The sequence below is a fragment of the Trichosurus vulpecula genome, chromosome 4 (assembly GCF_011100635.1).
Source record: "Trichosurus vulpecula isolate mTriVul1 chromosome 4, mTriVul1.pri, whole genome shotgun sequence".
NCBI lineage: Eukaryota > Metazoa > Chordata > Mammalia > Diprotodontia > Phalangeridae > Trichosurus > Trichosurus vulpecula.
Window position 1 is genome coordinate 113,983,408 of NC_050576.1, and position 14,740 is coordinate 113,998,147.

Here is a 14,740-nt window from a genome sequence, read left to right on the forward strand (position 1 = left end):
TGAATTTGTGTAATGCAAATTTACATAAAGCAAGAACTATCTGTGTCACAAAAATCCAGAAAGGAGAGAGGATATAGAAGCTGAGATTCATCTCTTCTAGCACTAAATCTCTGATCCTATGATCCTATTTGCACCAGGGTTTATTGAAACTGAAGGGGGAGAGGATAATCCTGCTAATACCAATTTTCTGCATCTGCTATAGTCACTTAATATTTTTATTTTTTTAATTGGGAATGATTTTAAGCACAAACTTCCCACATAGAACAACTGATATAAGAAATGCATAACTGCATCACTGCATAATTGAATAATTTGGCTCACTGCATTTTATTGGAAGTGATTCATTGAAGCTTAAATATCATTTGTTTTCCTTCCATTGCTTCAAAGTTTTAGTTTAGGCTTGTTTAATGCAGCAGAAAATATAAGTTAGCTACTATTATATGTTTTCCACACAAGCATGTGTTCTTTGAAGAGCTAGAATGGGACTGTCAGCTTACTGAACAAATCAGTTGTGATTCCAGTGACTAATTTTCAGAAGTGTGGTGTTGCTGCTATGTGTAAAAGTGTTTGTGACCAACAATGGGGAAAGACTTGTAGCACTCCCATTTACTTATTAATCCAATAATGTAACCAAAAAGCACATCTGGAGTTTCCAAAGAAAATAATCATTTGAAGGAGATTAGGAAAATTGCTTAAAGCCATCCATTTTCTTTGTGTTTACAAATCTAACTACTAAGCAAATGGTGCATTTGGTTGTGAAACTACAACCATAAGGGGTTTTTTCCCCTCTTTCTAGGGCCAAAAAAAAATTGTTTTCTGGTTCTAACACTGTCACGTCCAGTAAGTTTCTGATTGATGAAAACACAGGGCTTCAGAGTGGTAAGTATTCTTTTATCCAACCATTTCCCCTTCTTTCCTTGAATACTGATCTTTGGTGCTTGTCTTCCAAAGACGAAGCCATTATCAATCAAGTTGCTTGCTACCGCTTTATCATCCATGCATCTGTCCATCACCCGAGGGCCCTTCATTTGGCTTTGAAATGAGTAGATTGTATCACCTTGTCACTTCCAATAGACAAAAAGCCCATTACCTTCATTGAGAGTTTTGGCTGAAGGATTTTGCCTTAGGTCCTTAGGAAGTCAAAGATGGCTAAACACACAAGGCTTCTGTGAAGTTTGGATTCAGTCAAAGGGCTGCACTTGAGGACCTAGAGGGCCATATAAGGCTTCGAGGCTGCAGGTTCCCCACTTCAATTAGAGGCTCTAGTGCAAAATGATACTGGCTTATGGAAGTTTCTACTAACAAAGGCATACACTGCAGGTCTTAATTATCTGCACTCATGACAAAGAGAAGGCATATGGATAATCCCAGAAATCCCAGAAAGGCAACAAGGTACCATGATCAGAGCACTAGATTTAGGGTCAGAAAACTCCAGTTCACATCCTAGCTCTTCCACCTATATGATCTTGGACATTTTACTTTACTTCTTTGAGACTCAGTTTCTTCCTATATAAAATAATAATTAGAGCTGACTTTTACATAGTAATTTGTACATATTGCCACAGAATCAACACGTTTCAATTGTGGTGCTGGAGAAGACTTTGGAGAGTCCCTTGGACAGCAAGGAGATCAAATCAGTTAATACTTAAAGAAATTAATTCAGGCTATTCACTGAAAGGTCAAATATTGAAGCTGAAGCTTAAATTCGTTGGCCACATAATAAGAAACAGGACTCATTGGAACAGACCCTGATATTGGGAAAGACTGAAGGCAAAAGGAAGAGGGGACAGTGGAGGATGAGATGGGTAGTTAGTGTCATGGAAGCAATGAATGTTAACTTGGACAGACTTCAAGAGATACTAGAAGATGGAAGGGCCTGGCATGCTATGGTCCATGGGCTTACAGAGTCAGACATGACAATGACTGAATAATGATATATATATATATTTTCCATCATTTGATTTCATTTAAATGAAGATACTTTTTGTCCCAGCTCTAGAACCTAGGGTCCTAAACATTCTTAAGGGCAGGCATTTATATAGACATACATAAACATATATAAGTACATATGTATCAATGTGTTTATGTCTATGTATATGTATATAAACACATACACATATACACATACACTCATGTACCATTTCCTTACAATCCTCTCTTCCAAATCAGCCCTGCTGTTATTAATATAGGGTGGAAGAAAAGAAACAGAAATTGATTCACAGAATTTTTATGAAACCTAGCTTGGCAAGGTTTCACTGATTTTGGTGGGTGGGTAGAGTTTCTAGTGAAGAAATGTGGCACAGCTCATTCATTTATTCACTCACTCATTCATCCTTTTAAGAAATATTTATTAAAGACCAATTATATCAAGGAAATAGTGCTGGGAACTTCGAAGGACATAAAGATAAAATCAATCGCATTTAAATAGCATTTTAAGGTTTACAACTTTAACTTTGCTCATGACAACTCTGTGAGGTAGGTAATATAAACATTATCATTCAGATTTTCACAAATGAGCAAACTATAACTCTGAGTGACTTGCCAATAGTACATAGCTAAAAAGTGTCTAATTTAAAATTACAACCCATCTCTCCTATCTTCAAGTCCAGCACTCTAGGTACTATATGAGTATAATGCTGCCTTTCCTCCAACTTGCACTTACTAGTTGAGTCCCCCCTGGCTGCTACTTCGGGTTCTAGGGTTAAGCCTAGACTCTGGACCTTGGGAATCTGTATTCCTGATGCTATCATGAGCCCCCACTGATGTGCTTCCTACTAACAATCTGCCAGTAGATTCAATTTGTTATTATCAAAGATACTTACTCAAACGGCAGAGTAGGAGCAGCAGCCATATTTCCTTCATAAGCCTGAGGTACACTCTCTCAAAAATATACATAGTATCCATGGAAAGTGTGCCAAAGGAAATTGACAATTCCTGGTATTACAGGGTCAAGAAGTTCTTTCTCTCTACATAGTATGCTAGAATCGAAAGATCTCTTTCTTGTTACATCCAGGCTCCCAATTGCCAGGGATTATGCCCCTTTGAAATTGATTTTCCCCCTTGGGTAAACTATCTTTCTGTATCTGTGTCTGCCTAGAATGAGTGTCTCTGCTTACTACTGGACACATTGTCTCCTTCTCTGTTCACTAATGGATACAGAGTCTCCTATTGGTCCAGTAGCTTCCCTTCAAAGCACATGGCCAATGTGAGGAGTGAAGAAGAGCGAAAAAACTTCTCCTCCTCCTCCTCAAAGGTCTCCTCAGTGGGTAGCTCAAGGCTTGAAATAACTCCCACTCCCAAGTTCTATATAGAATGTCTCTTGCTTTGCTCCTAGATGCCAAGACTAATGAAGGGGGAGGGAAGAAACAAATCCTCTCCCTCCACTTACAGAAGTTTCACTTCACAACTGCTCCAAGCATTGACTGCTTTGAACTCCTCAGGGTTTAGCTATTCAAAGCCCCCAAAGGAATAACTAATCTGTTTTCTCATTGTCATTCCATTCTAAGAGATGTGTTCATACCTCTTAAAGGGATCAGGGCTTAGACACATCTTTATAGTTGGTTTAATACCTCATTAACACTTTGTGATTACATTCTGGGCCTTCTGTGACTGCCAATAGTCCCTTATGTAAGACTGTTTTCCAAATGAGTAAAATACACTCTCTTCCCATCAAGGAGCTTATAATCTAATAAAAAGAAAAGTCTTCAGGGAGGAAGTGACATTTGAGATGGGCCTTGAAGGATCTTAGCTCATAAGATTATAACAAAAAAATAAAAAAGACTGGTGGAACGGAGTGGAATGTGGCATAAATTCAAGATAGAGCAAGGACAACACAAGGTTGAAGTCTAGGACAGTAGTGGAAAATAAAGCTTGAAAAGTATGTTGGGGGCATGTTATAGAGGGCCTTTAGTGTCAGTTGGAAGCAAAATCATCTATTGAGCATGGGAATGAGAGAATTAGAAATTCAGAATGGAAAAGATTGGATTAGCTGCTATGGGAAATCTGACAAAAGGTCAACAAAAATGAATTTAAAAATTGCTGGGCAGAACTGAGAATCCAGCTAAAAAGACTACAAAAGTTGGCTGTAAAGAAAAATAAGAAAATCAAGGGTAGACAACAATGGGGGAAAAAGAGTTGTACTTTGATCAAGATATTTAATTTTTACCATAGTGTTTTTATTTCTTTAAATCTTACTCTAAATATTTCATAACTTTATTATACGAAGTTAAGTTAGGTTAAGTTAAGCTAGGATTTGTGTATATCTTATTTAGAATGGTGACTTCATCTCGATGAGGAATTCCCTGGAATGAAAACTTTCCACTGCTATCAGCAACTGTCTATAACTTATAGTCAGAGAAATGCCTGAAGCACTAAAAGTTAAGTAATTTGTCCATGGTAACACAGAATATGTCAAAGCAAACTAAGGTCCTCCTGCCTCCTAAGTCAGCACTCCTCCACCCATTATAGCAAGCTGAGGCAGTGAGGCATGGTGGGAAGGGCATTGGATTTGGAGTCAAAGATCTGGCTTCAAATGTCCATTTTGCTGCCAATTACTTTTTGTCCCCCATGGGTACTCGCTTGAACTTGCTGGGTCTCAGTTTCCTTCTCTGAAAAATAAGGAGGTTTAACTAGATGATCTCTGAAGTCTCTTCTTTAACATCTATGATCCTAAGTTTGGGGAAGTCGAAAGGGAAAAAGGAGGGAGGAAGGAGTCCCTTTGGCCCCACAATCATATGCTTAATAGCTTAGTATGTTCTGCATGTCCATTGCAAGTAAATGCATGAGAAAATGGGAAAAAAATCAAGTAACAGGAAATCAAAGAAAGGAAGAGTCAAATGAAAAGTGGGAAGTGAGAAATGAAATAACAAAAAATATCTTTTCAAAAGAAAGCTAAGATGACAACAAGTGACAGCTTGTGTTTATGCAATATGATTTGGGGGAGGGGAGTGGTAGAGGTTGGGGTGAGGACAGAGGTGGGAAACAGTTGATCATTCTAGGTTCTTCAAATTTGATCTGGTAGATAAAGACTTCACCCTATTTCTTTAATGTGATTCTTAACACACAACACCCAGTATATTCTTATTGGTGGTTTCCTCAATTGGCAGGGAATCAGAATAGTCTCAGTTCTCACAGAGTGGTTATGTGATGTTAACTAAATCTCTTTATGTTCTGTCCCTGATGTTTCTCATCTCAAAATGTGGGGAAAGAATCATTGTTCTACTCAGCTCATGGTATTATTACAGGGATAAAGTGAGATATGAAGATTGAAATGTTTTGAAAAGTTTAAAACATACACATAAACACACTTTTATAAATGAAAAGTGGTATTGGCATTATTTAGCAATATTTTTCACAGGCATGATGCATTTCTGAGGTGTGCCAGCATATACTTCCAGAGGCATGCTATGCCCTTTGCATACTTTATTTCCCACCTTAGCAAAAACAAACAAACAAAAGTGAATAAACAGACAAACAAACAAAAAAAAGAACCCTCAGCTACAAATATCTAAGAGTGAGCAAAGGGAAAATGAAATGTGCTCAGACAAGAAAACAGGCAGCCATATGTGGATACCAAAGGCTGGAATTTCTGAACAGCTAAATCTAGGACTGCTTCAGGGAAGCATGTTGGGAGAAAGGATTGGGGGCCCAGGAATCAGCTCCAGAAGAAGATAAGACCAGGCTGCCTCTAGTGACTTGGGCTGGTAATACATGATAATGAAGGAGACTAGCTATTATTCTAAGGACAAAGCACAGGGAGGTAATAAGTCAGGGGACCCAATGAGGTATGCTTCTGCTGGCTTGCAGGATAGCCTTCTCTCTTCTAGTTTCTAGGCAGAAAAAGAAAAGATCTGGAAGACTAAGGGGGGTGGTAAGTCCCCAACCAGAGGGCTGTATCTTATCTAGACTGAAGAAAATCCTTAGACTATTTCAGGAGCAATGAAATCCTTTGTCATTTGCTTGATTCTGAGAACAAAACCAGGACACCCATCTTGAAGGCAGCCAGTGACTGAGACACACTCCTGGTTTTAGAAACTCCTGAATTACTCATCAAGTAGAGAATACAGAAATACACTCTGCCTTCCCCACTAAGGAATTAACAGCAGGTCTAGGAGCCAGAGTCCTCAATAAGTGAGAAAGGCATCATGTTCTATAAGCCCCAGAGAGCAGTATTTTACTGCTGGAATCAGAGATTCAACATCCCAGGATTTATCCCAGGCCATGTTCATCACATCTGCATTACCATGACAGGCTCTCACTCGATCTATCAGTCTCCAGACTATGCCTGTCCCACTCCATCCTGCCGTCATTGCTAAAAAAAATCTCATTATTCACTTCTCTGCTTAAGAACATATTAGGTCTCCAGGATCTATAAGAGATAATCTGTTGGGAGATAAAAAACCTTCCATTGACCTGTTTTCACTTCAACATGGGATCAAAGGAGAACAGAACTCAAGCTGGAATGGACCTTCAAGATCATCGAGGGAAACCTTCAAATCATACAAAAGAAGAAACTATGGCCCAAGAAAGTAGATTTGTTCAAGGTCTCACATTTAGTATGAGTCAGAGGTAGGACTAAAACTCAGGTCTTCTGACTTCAGAGCCAGGGTTTTTTCTGCTACACCATTCTACCTCTGTCATATGAGCCATCAAAGCTCCTCTCCTCCAGCCAACCCAGTCTCTATATATCTTGCACAGGACTCACTCATGCCCCCTTCTATGTATGCCTTTGCTTTTTTTTCTCTTTCCCTAGCTGAGAATAAACTCCTCCTCCTCTCTGAAAATTCATACCTTTTCATTGTTTTCACTCTACTTCCTCCAAGAAGCCTTGCCTGATTTCATTTAAAATTCATTAATCTTGCTTCCTTATCCTCAGCACTTCATATGTGTTCTTGTTGTTCAGTTTTGGTTTTCATTTGTTTGTTTGTTTTTCAGTTCTGTCCAATTCTTTGTGACCCTATTTGGAGTTTTCTTGGCAAAGATACTGAAGGGGTTTGCCATTTCCTTCTCCAACTTGTTTTACAGATGAGGAGCTGAGGCAAACAGGGCTGAGTGACCTGCCCAGGGTTTCACAGCTAGTAAGTGTCTGAGGCCAGATTCGAACTCAGGAAGATGAATCTTTCCTGACTCCAGGCCTGGTGCTCTATCCACTGTGCCACTCAGCTGCCCATACTAAGTGTTCTGCATCATCACTAATGTTTTATTCCCATGTTGTGGTTTTTTATAGGTATGGTATAAATCTCATCTCCTCTCTCCTCCCCAAGCTGGACTGTAAGATGAATGGGCAGGGATGATTCAATATATCCCACAGCACCTTCTAGAGTGGCATGCACACAGCAGGGATTTAATAAATGTTTGTGGAATGAACGGTAAGAAAGGAACCCAGCCAATTAATTGTACACATGAGCAGATGGCTCATATTCCTGCCTTTGATTTGAGTAATGGATCATCAGTGCTCTCTGCACAGCTGTCATGATTATCTGTATCCCCAATTATAATTGTTCACTTGGTCATTATTTTGGCACTTTCTAAGTTTCTGGAAAAGTAATTACGTTCTCTGAACATAGTCGCTCACCCAGATTACAGTCTCTAGAGGCATCATGATGAGATAACATATTGAGATTCAGTAAATAACTCCAAGACAGCTAGCTGTTGGCTAGTGGGAGGGATTTTTAAAAGAAAGAAGGTTAAATGAACTGTATGAAATTTGCTTCTGTCAAACACGGTATTTCCTGCCTCAGGCACCCAGAAGATGAGAAAACGGCTTTCAAACCACACAAGCAAACAAAATGAGGATGAGAAAGGAAGTAAAGGCATAGCAGTAACACAAGCCAAGTTTATAGGATCATAGGAACATGGATAGAGAGTTGGAAGAGGCCTTAAAAGTCATCAAGTACAACCCCCTCATTATATAGATATATGTGAGATGGGAAACTTTGAGAAAACTGAGGCCCACAGAAGTTACTTGACTTACCTAGGGTTACAGCTAGAAAGTCAAGTCAACTAGCATATATTTAGTGCCTGCTATGTATCAGGCACTGTGCTAAACTTCAGAAATATACACAAACAAAAAGGCAAAAACAGTCGCAACTCTTAAGGAGCTCACAATCTAATTGGGGAGACAACATGGAGATAGTTATGTACAAACAAAATATATACAGGATCTATTGGAGATAATCTCAGAGAGAAGTCTCTAGCTTGAAAGGGGAGCAGGAAAGACTGCTTGCAGTAGGTGAGATTTTAGCTGGGACCTGAAAGAACCCAGGATAAGGAAATAAAGGAGGGAGAGAGTTCTGGGAATGGGAAAAAGACAATGAAAATGCTTGGAGTCAGAAGGTAAAGTGGCATATTTGAGGAATAGTAAGGTGGCTACTAGAGCAGCTAAGTGGCACAGTGGATAGAACACTAGGCCTGGAGTTAGGAAGAACTTAGTTCAAATTCAGCCATAGACATTTACTACACTTACTAACAGTGACCCTGAGCAAGTCACTTAACCCTGTTTGCCTCAGTTTCCTCATCTGTAAAATGAGCTGGAGAAGGAAATGGCAAACCACTCCAATACCTTTGCCAAGAAAACCCCAAATGGAGTCACAAAGAGTCAAACATGACTGAACCAAATGAACAACAAAATTCATTAATCATCTACTATACACCGGGTACTGTCCTAGGTTCTGAGGATATAAGCACAAAGAATGAAATAATCCACATGAACTTACATTTTAAGAAGAAAGACAACAAATACATATATATATTATACATATATTATATATATATTATATATACATATACTGAAATACATATAGACCGAAACAAATGAATAACAACAAATGGAGGTTAAGTGTCACTAGATCTCAGAGTACATGGACGAGAGAAAAGTATAAGACTGGAAAGGTAAAAGGAAGCAAGGTTATGAAGTATTTCAAAAACCAAGAAGAGAATTTTTATTTGATTACAGAAGTAAAAGGGAGCTACTGTCATTTATGTTAAAAGGCAGTGACATGGTTAGACTTGTGCTTTGGAGGATCAGTTTGCCAGCTGAACAAATGATGGACTACAGTTGGGGGAGACATGAGTCAGGGAAACCAATCAGCAGGTTCATTGCAATAGTCCAGACATGAAGTGATGAGGACTTGCACCAAGATGGTGGCAGTATCAGAGGAAAGAGGACAAAGGATGTATAAGAGAGAAGTGGAGAAGGCAGACTTTTCACAACTTGGCAACAGATTAGATGGGAGGGAGGGAGGATAGAAGGGAGGGAGGAGAGAGTGAGGAGTTGAGGACAACAGTTAGGTTTGAACCTGGGTGACTGAGAAGATGTTGGTACTCTCAACAGTAATAGGGAATTTAAGAAGAGATGGTTTTAAAGGAAAATAATGAGTTGAATTGTAGACATATTGAGTTTAAGATGTCCATAGAAATCTAACTTGAGATATCCAATAGGCTGTTGGAGATGAGAAAGAGGAGATTAGGAGAGAAATAAAAGTTAGAAAAATATACCTGAGAATTATCAGCATAGAAATGATCACTGAAGCAATCAATGCTAGCTTATGAGATTACCCAATGAAACAGTATAGAGGCAGAAGAGAAGAGGGTCCAGGCTAAAGCTTTAAGGACATCCATAGTTAGCAGGAGCAACCTAGATGAAGATCCAGCTAAGGAGACTAAGGTGTGCTTTTCTAGGTATGAGGAAAACCAGAAGAGAACAGTGTCACAAAAAGCTAGAGAGAAGAGATTATCAAGGAAAAAAGGGTATCAACTATGTCAAAGGTTGCAGGAAGATCAAGAAGAATGAGGCCTGAAAAAGGACATTAGATGTAATTAAGAGACCATCAGTAGTTTTGCAGAGAATATTTCTGATTGAATGATGAGGTCAGAAGTCAGACAACAGAGAGAAGAAAGGAAGTAGAGCCATTGATTGTAGATGGTGTTCTCAAAGAATTTAACCACAAAGGGGAAAAGAGATATAACCATGAAAGGCAGGAGAGATAAAGGATGATAGCTGGTAGAGGTGGAGTTAAGTATCTAAGGTAGGACTGGACCAAAGTCTTCCTGAATCTAAGCCCTGTTAATGTCCTATCCACTATTCCCATGAACTAGGAAACAGTATATATATTCTCCAGAGTCACAAAGAGAGGAGTCCACTTAGCAATTTTCTCCCATCACCCAGTTTACACATGATTCTGGCAAGGGGAAGGTGCCTGCCAGCCTCAAGTTGGGAACATAATTGGCCACTTGTCTCCCTCGTTTTTCCAATACTTCTGAGTGGTACTTTCTTAAGGATGAATGATTAGTAATTCTTCTCCTGAATGAATATTCAGAGATTAGCTCAACACTCTAAAATACTTGCATATTCCTGCATGGGTCAAAGTGTCAAAGAGAGAACTGATCCTGGAGGAAAGGAATGATAAGGGTTTTTCCCCTATCCTTAGCATTATTCAGGGTTGGGTTTCTTTCCACTGGCTTAACTCCAGTTATCCAGCTAACTCCATGACCCATACGGTCAAAGAACTAAGTTGAAAGTATAGTTTCCCTGTAACATATTTCTTTATAGAACTCCAAGTGATAAGCTATTAATTCATGTTCTTAATGCTCCTAAGCACTCAGGCTATGAAAATGGGGGACCTTAAGAGATTTGGCAGCCTGAAGTCACTAATATGCACATATGTCAAATGGAGAAACTTAACAGTAAGGGGAAAGCATAACAATCAATCCAGGATGTCTAAAACAACGTACTGAGATAGACCCAAGAAATAAAGAAAAAGGATGGGGGATGGAGAGAGGAAGAAAGGGAGAACAAGAGACAGACAGACAAAGCAGAAGAGAAAGAAGGAAAGAGACAGAAATCTTCCTTACACAGATCTAGTCAAGACACTCAAAACTTTTGAATGGCTCCTATTGTTTGCCAATAAACTCAAGGTCCTTAGCTTGGAATTTACAACTCTCTTTACAATCTGTCCTCACTCTAACTTTACAGCTTTATCTTATACTTCTGTCCTCACCAGAATTTATATTCCATCCAAACTAGGTGACCAAGTATTTCCACAAAAACTAGCACTTTTCCCACCTTCATGCTTTCATTAATGCCATTCCCTCTGCAAGAAATGCCCTCTCTGCTCTCCAATCTACTGGAATTTCTATTCACCCTTTATGAAATAATTCATATTGCAACCTCTCAAAGAAGTGTCCCCAAATCTCCCCAGTTTGCAATTTTTAAAATCCCCATAACACTTGGCTTATAGACCTCACTCACTCAATCAATAAAAATTTATTATATGCCAGACACTGTGCTTGGTGCCTGGGGTACAAATGTAAGAAAAAATGCCAACTTACAAAGAAGTCGCAGTATAATGGGAGAGGAAGCAAGTCCCTATATAAGTATATACATAATAAATATAAAGAAAATAAATACAAAATAGTTATCTTCAAGGGTAAAAAAGAGCACTAGAACACTCTCCTAACCAGGGGAGCTAGGAAAGGCTTTATGTACAAGGTGATGCTTGAGCTTGAAGGAAGAGAGGGATTCTATGGTGTGAAGGTAAGGAGGGAAGTGCATTTCAGGCTTGGGGGATGACCAGCACAAAGACACAAAAACTGGAGAGATGGAATGTTGTGTATGAGGAACAGAGAGAATCACAGTTTGTCTGGATTTCATAGAGAAGGAGAAAGAGTAATATACAATAAAGTTGGAAAGACAAATTGGGATAATGTTGTGAAAAGGTTTAAAAGCTAAACCAAGAAGATTATGTTGGATTTTACAGGAAATTGGGAGCCATTAGAATCTTTGGGTAAGGGAATAGCATGGTCAGATCTGTGCCTAAAGAAATCACCTCAGTATAAATATATAGGATAGACTGGAATGAAGAGACGTAATATAGAGAGACTAAAAGGTTGTTGCAATAATCTAGGTGAGAGGGCAGTGGATCTGAAATAAGGTGATCGTGTTAGTAGAGAGAAGAGGTCAAATGTGAACAACAGTGAGGTAGAAATAGCAAGATTTGGCGATTAATTGCATATATGGAATGAGAGAAGGTGAGAAATCTGAAATAATGCTAAGATTCCAAACCTGGAACACTAGAAAAATGAATGGTATCTCAGATAGAAATGGGAAGTTTGAAAGAAGGGTGGTTTGAGGAAAGAATGATAATGAGTTCTTACTTGGACATGTTGAGCTTGAGATGTCTCACAGACATCCAGTTTGAAATGTCAAATAGGCAACTGTTGATGTGGGACCAAATCTCACGGGAGAAATTGACTGGATATATAGATCTGTGAGTCATCTGCATAGAGATGATAATTGAACCCATAGAAGCTGATGAGGTCACCAAGAGAGAAAGTATATGTATCAATCAATAAACATTTATCAATCACAGAGATACAAAAAGAGGCAAAAGACAGTCTCTGCCCTCAAGATGCTTACAACATGATGAGAGAGACAACACGCAAACAAATATATACAAAGCAAGTTATATATGGGATAAATAAGAAATAATTAAAAGAGAAAAGGCACAAGAATTAAGAGGGGTTGGGGAAGTAAAAATGGTAAAGTAGTAAGTAGTAAAAGTAAAAGCAGTAAAAGATACGATTTTAGTTGGGACATAAAGGGAACCACAGAGGTCAGTAGTTGAATTGGAGGAAGAAGAGCCTTCCAGATGTGGGAAACAGTCAGAGAAAATGCTGAGAGACAGTGACTTTTTTGTAGAATAGTTAGGAGGCCAGTGTGACTGGATTAAAGAGTACATGTTGGGATGTAAGGTGTAAGAATACTAGAAAGGTAGGATGAAGCTAGATTATAAAGGGCTTTAAATGGCAAACTGAACATTTTGTATTTGATCCGGGAGGCAATGGGAAGCCATGGAGTTTGTTGAGTACAGGGGTGACGTGGTCAGACCTGCACGTTAGTAGATGAATGATAGATGGATTGAAACGGGGAGAGACTTCAGCCAGTTAGACCTATAAGCAGGCTATTACAATAGTCCAGACATGAGGTGATAAGGGCCTGTACTAAAGTGGTGGCAGTGTCAGAGGACAGAAGGGGGCATATTTGTGAGATGCCACAAAGGTGAAATCGACAAGCCTTGGCAACAGGTTGGCTTATTGGAGTGGAGGAAGATACAGTGAAGAATCCAAGATGACTCCTAGGTCATGAATCTGAGGGACTGGGAGGACGGTACTGCCCTTTACAGGATTACTGAAGGTAGGAGAGGGGTAAGGTTTGGAGGGGGGAATAATTAAGTTCATTTTGGACATTTTGAGTTTAAGATATCTACCAGACATTCAGTTCAAGATGTCTGAAAGGCAGTTAGAGATGTGAAATTAGAGGTCAGAAGAATCTGACACAAGATAGGTAGATTTGAGAATCATCAGCATAGAGATGATAATTAAATCCTTGAGAGTTGATGAGATCACCAAGTAGAGTAGTGTAGAGGGAAAAGAAAAGAGTGCCAGGACCAAACCCTGGGGGACACCTTCCATTACAGGGTATGGTCAGGAAGAGGAGTAATCAAAGGAGAGAGAGAAGAGTGGTCAGATAGATAGAATAAAAACTAGAATTATAGAAGTGTCCTGAAAACCTAGAGAGAAGAGAGTTTCAAGGAGGAGAGAATTAACAACAGCATTAAAGGCTGCAGAGAGTTCAAGGAGAATGAGGAAAAAGACAGGGTCTTTGGATTTGGCAACTAAGAGATCATTAGTAACTTTGGTAAGAGCGGTTTCAGTGGAATGGTAAATTTGGAAGCCACATTGTAAGGCATTAAGAAGAAGAGAATGGGAGAAAGCAGAGGCATCTATCATAGATGGCCTGTTCAAGGAGCTTAGCTACAAGGGGCTGAAGAGATACAGGACAACAGTGGGGGATCAAGCAAGGGTTTTACTTAAAAATAAATACATGGGAATAGGTAAGAAAACTAATAAAGACAATAGCTTCAGCAAAATTGCAGGCTACAAGTAAATGTATAAAATTAATGTAATTTCTATATAATAATTACAAAGTACAAGATTAAATAATAAAAAGGGAAATCTCATTCAAAATTACTACAAAATGTATAACATATTAGGAAATCAATCAACCAAAGCACATGATAGATTCAATTATAAAATGTTCCATAAAGAAATAAAGAACAATTTAAATAGTTAGAAGACTATTAGATACTCATGGTTGGGCTATACCAACAGAAAAATGACAATACTATCAAAGTTAATTTACAGATTTAGTGCTATAGTAATTGAACTACCAAAGGGATAATTTACTGAGCTAGATAAAATAACAGCAAAATTTACGGAAGGAACAAGAGATTTAGAATATCAATGGAAATAATGAAAAGGAGTATAAATGAAGGAGGAATAACACATCCAGACTTCAAACTATATTGCAAAGTAGCAATCATAAAAATCATTTGGTATTGGTTGAAAAATAGGATAGTAATTAAAAGATCAATGGAAGAGACTAGACAAGAAAAAATCATAAATTATAGAACTTAACAACACAGCATTCAATAAAGCCTCAAACATAAATTATTTAAGCAAGAATTCCTTATTTGATCAGAACTGCTGACAAAACTAGAAAGTAATCTGGAAGGAACTGGGTTTAGACCAATTTCTTACACCATATTCAATAATAAATTCAAAATGGATATGTAACCTGAATATTAAAGAAAATATCATTTTAAAAATCAGAAGAGAGGCATGTTGTATACCTTTTATAGCTATTGCTGTGGTATAAATTCTTAGCAAAAAAGGAGATAGA

The 14,740-nt window shown here is 38.5% G+C and overlaps 1 protein-coding gene across 1 annotated transcript in view; it reads right to left on the minus strand.

The window, feature by feature from the left end:
- Positions 1 to 14,740, minus strand: part of KCNH1 (potassium voltage-gated channel subfamily H member 1) — a 515,719-nt gene that overhangs the window by 367,189 nt on the left and 133,790 nt on the right. The gene's annotated exons all lie outside the window — the stretch shown is intronic.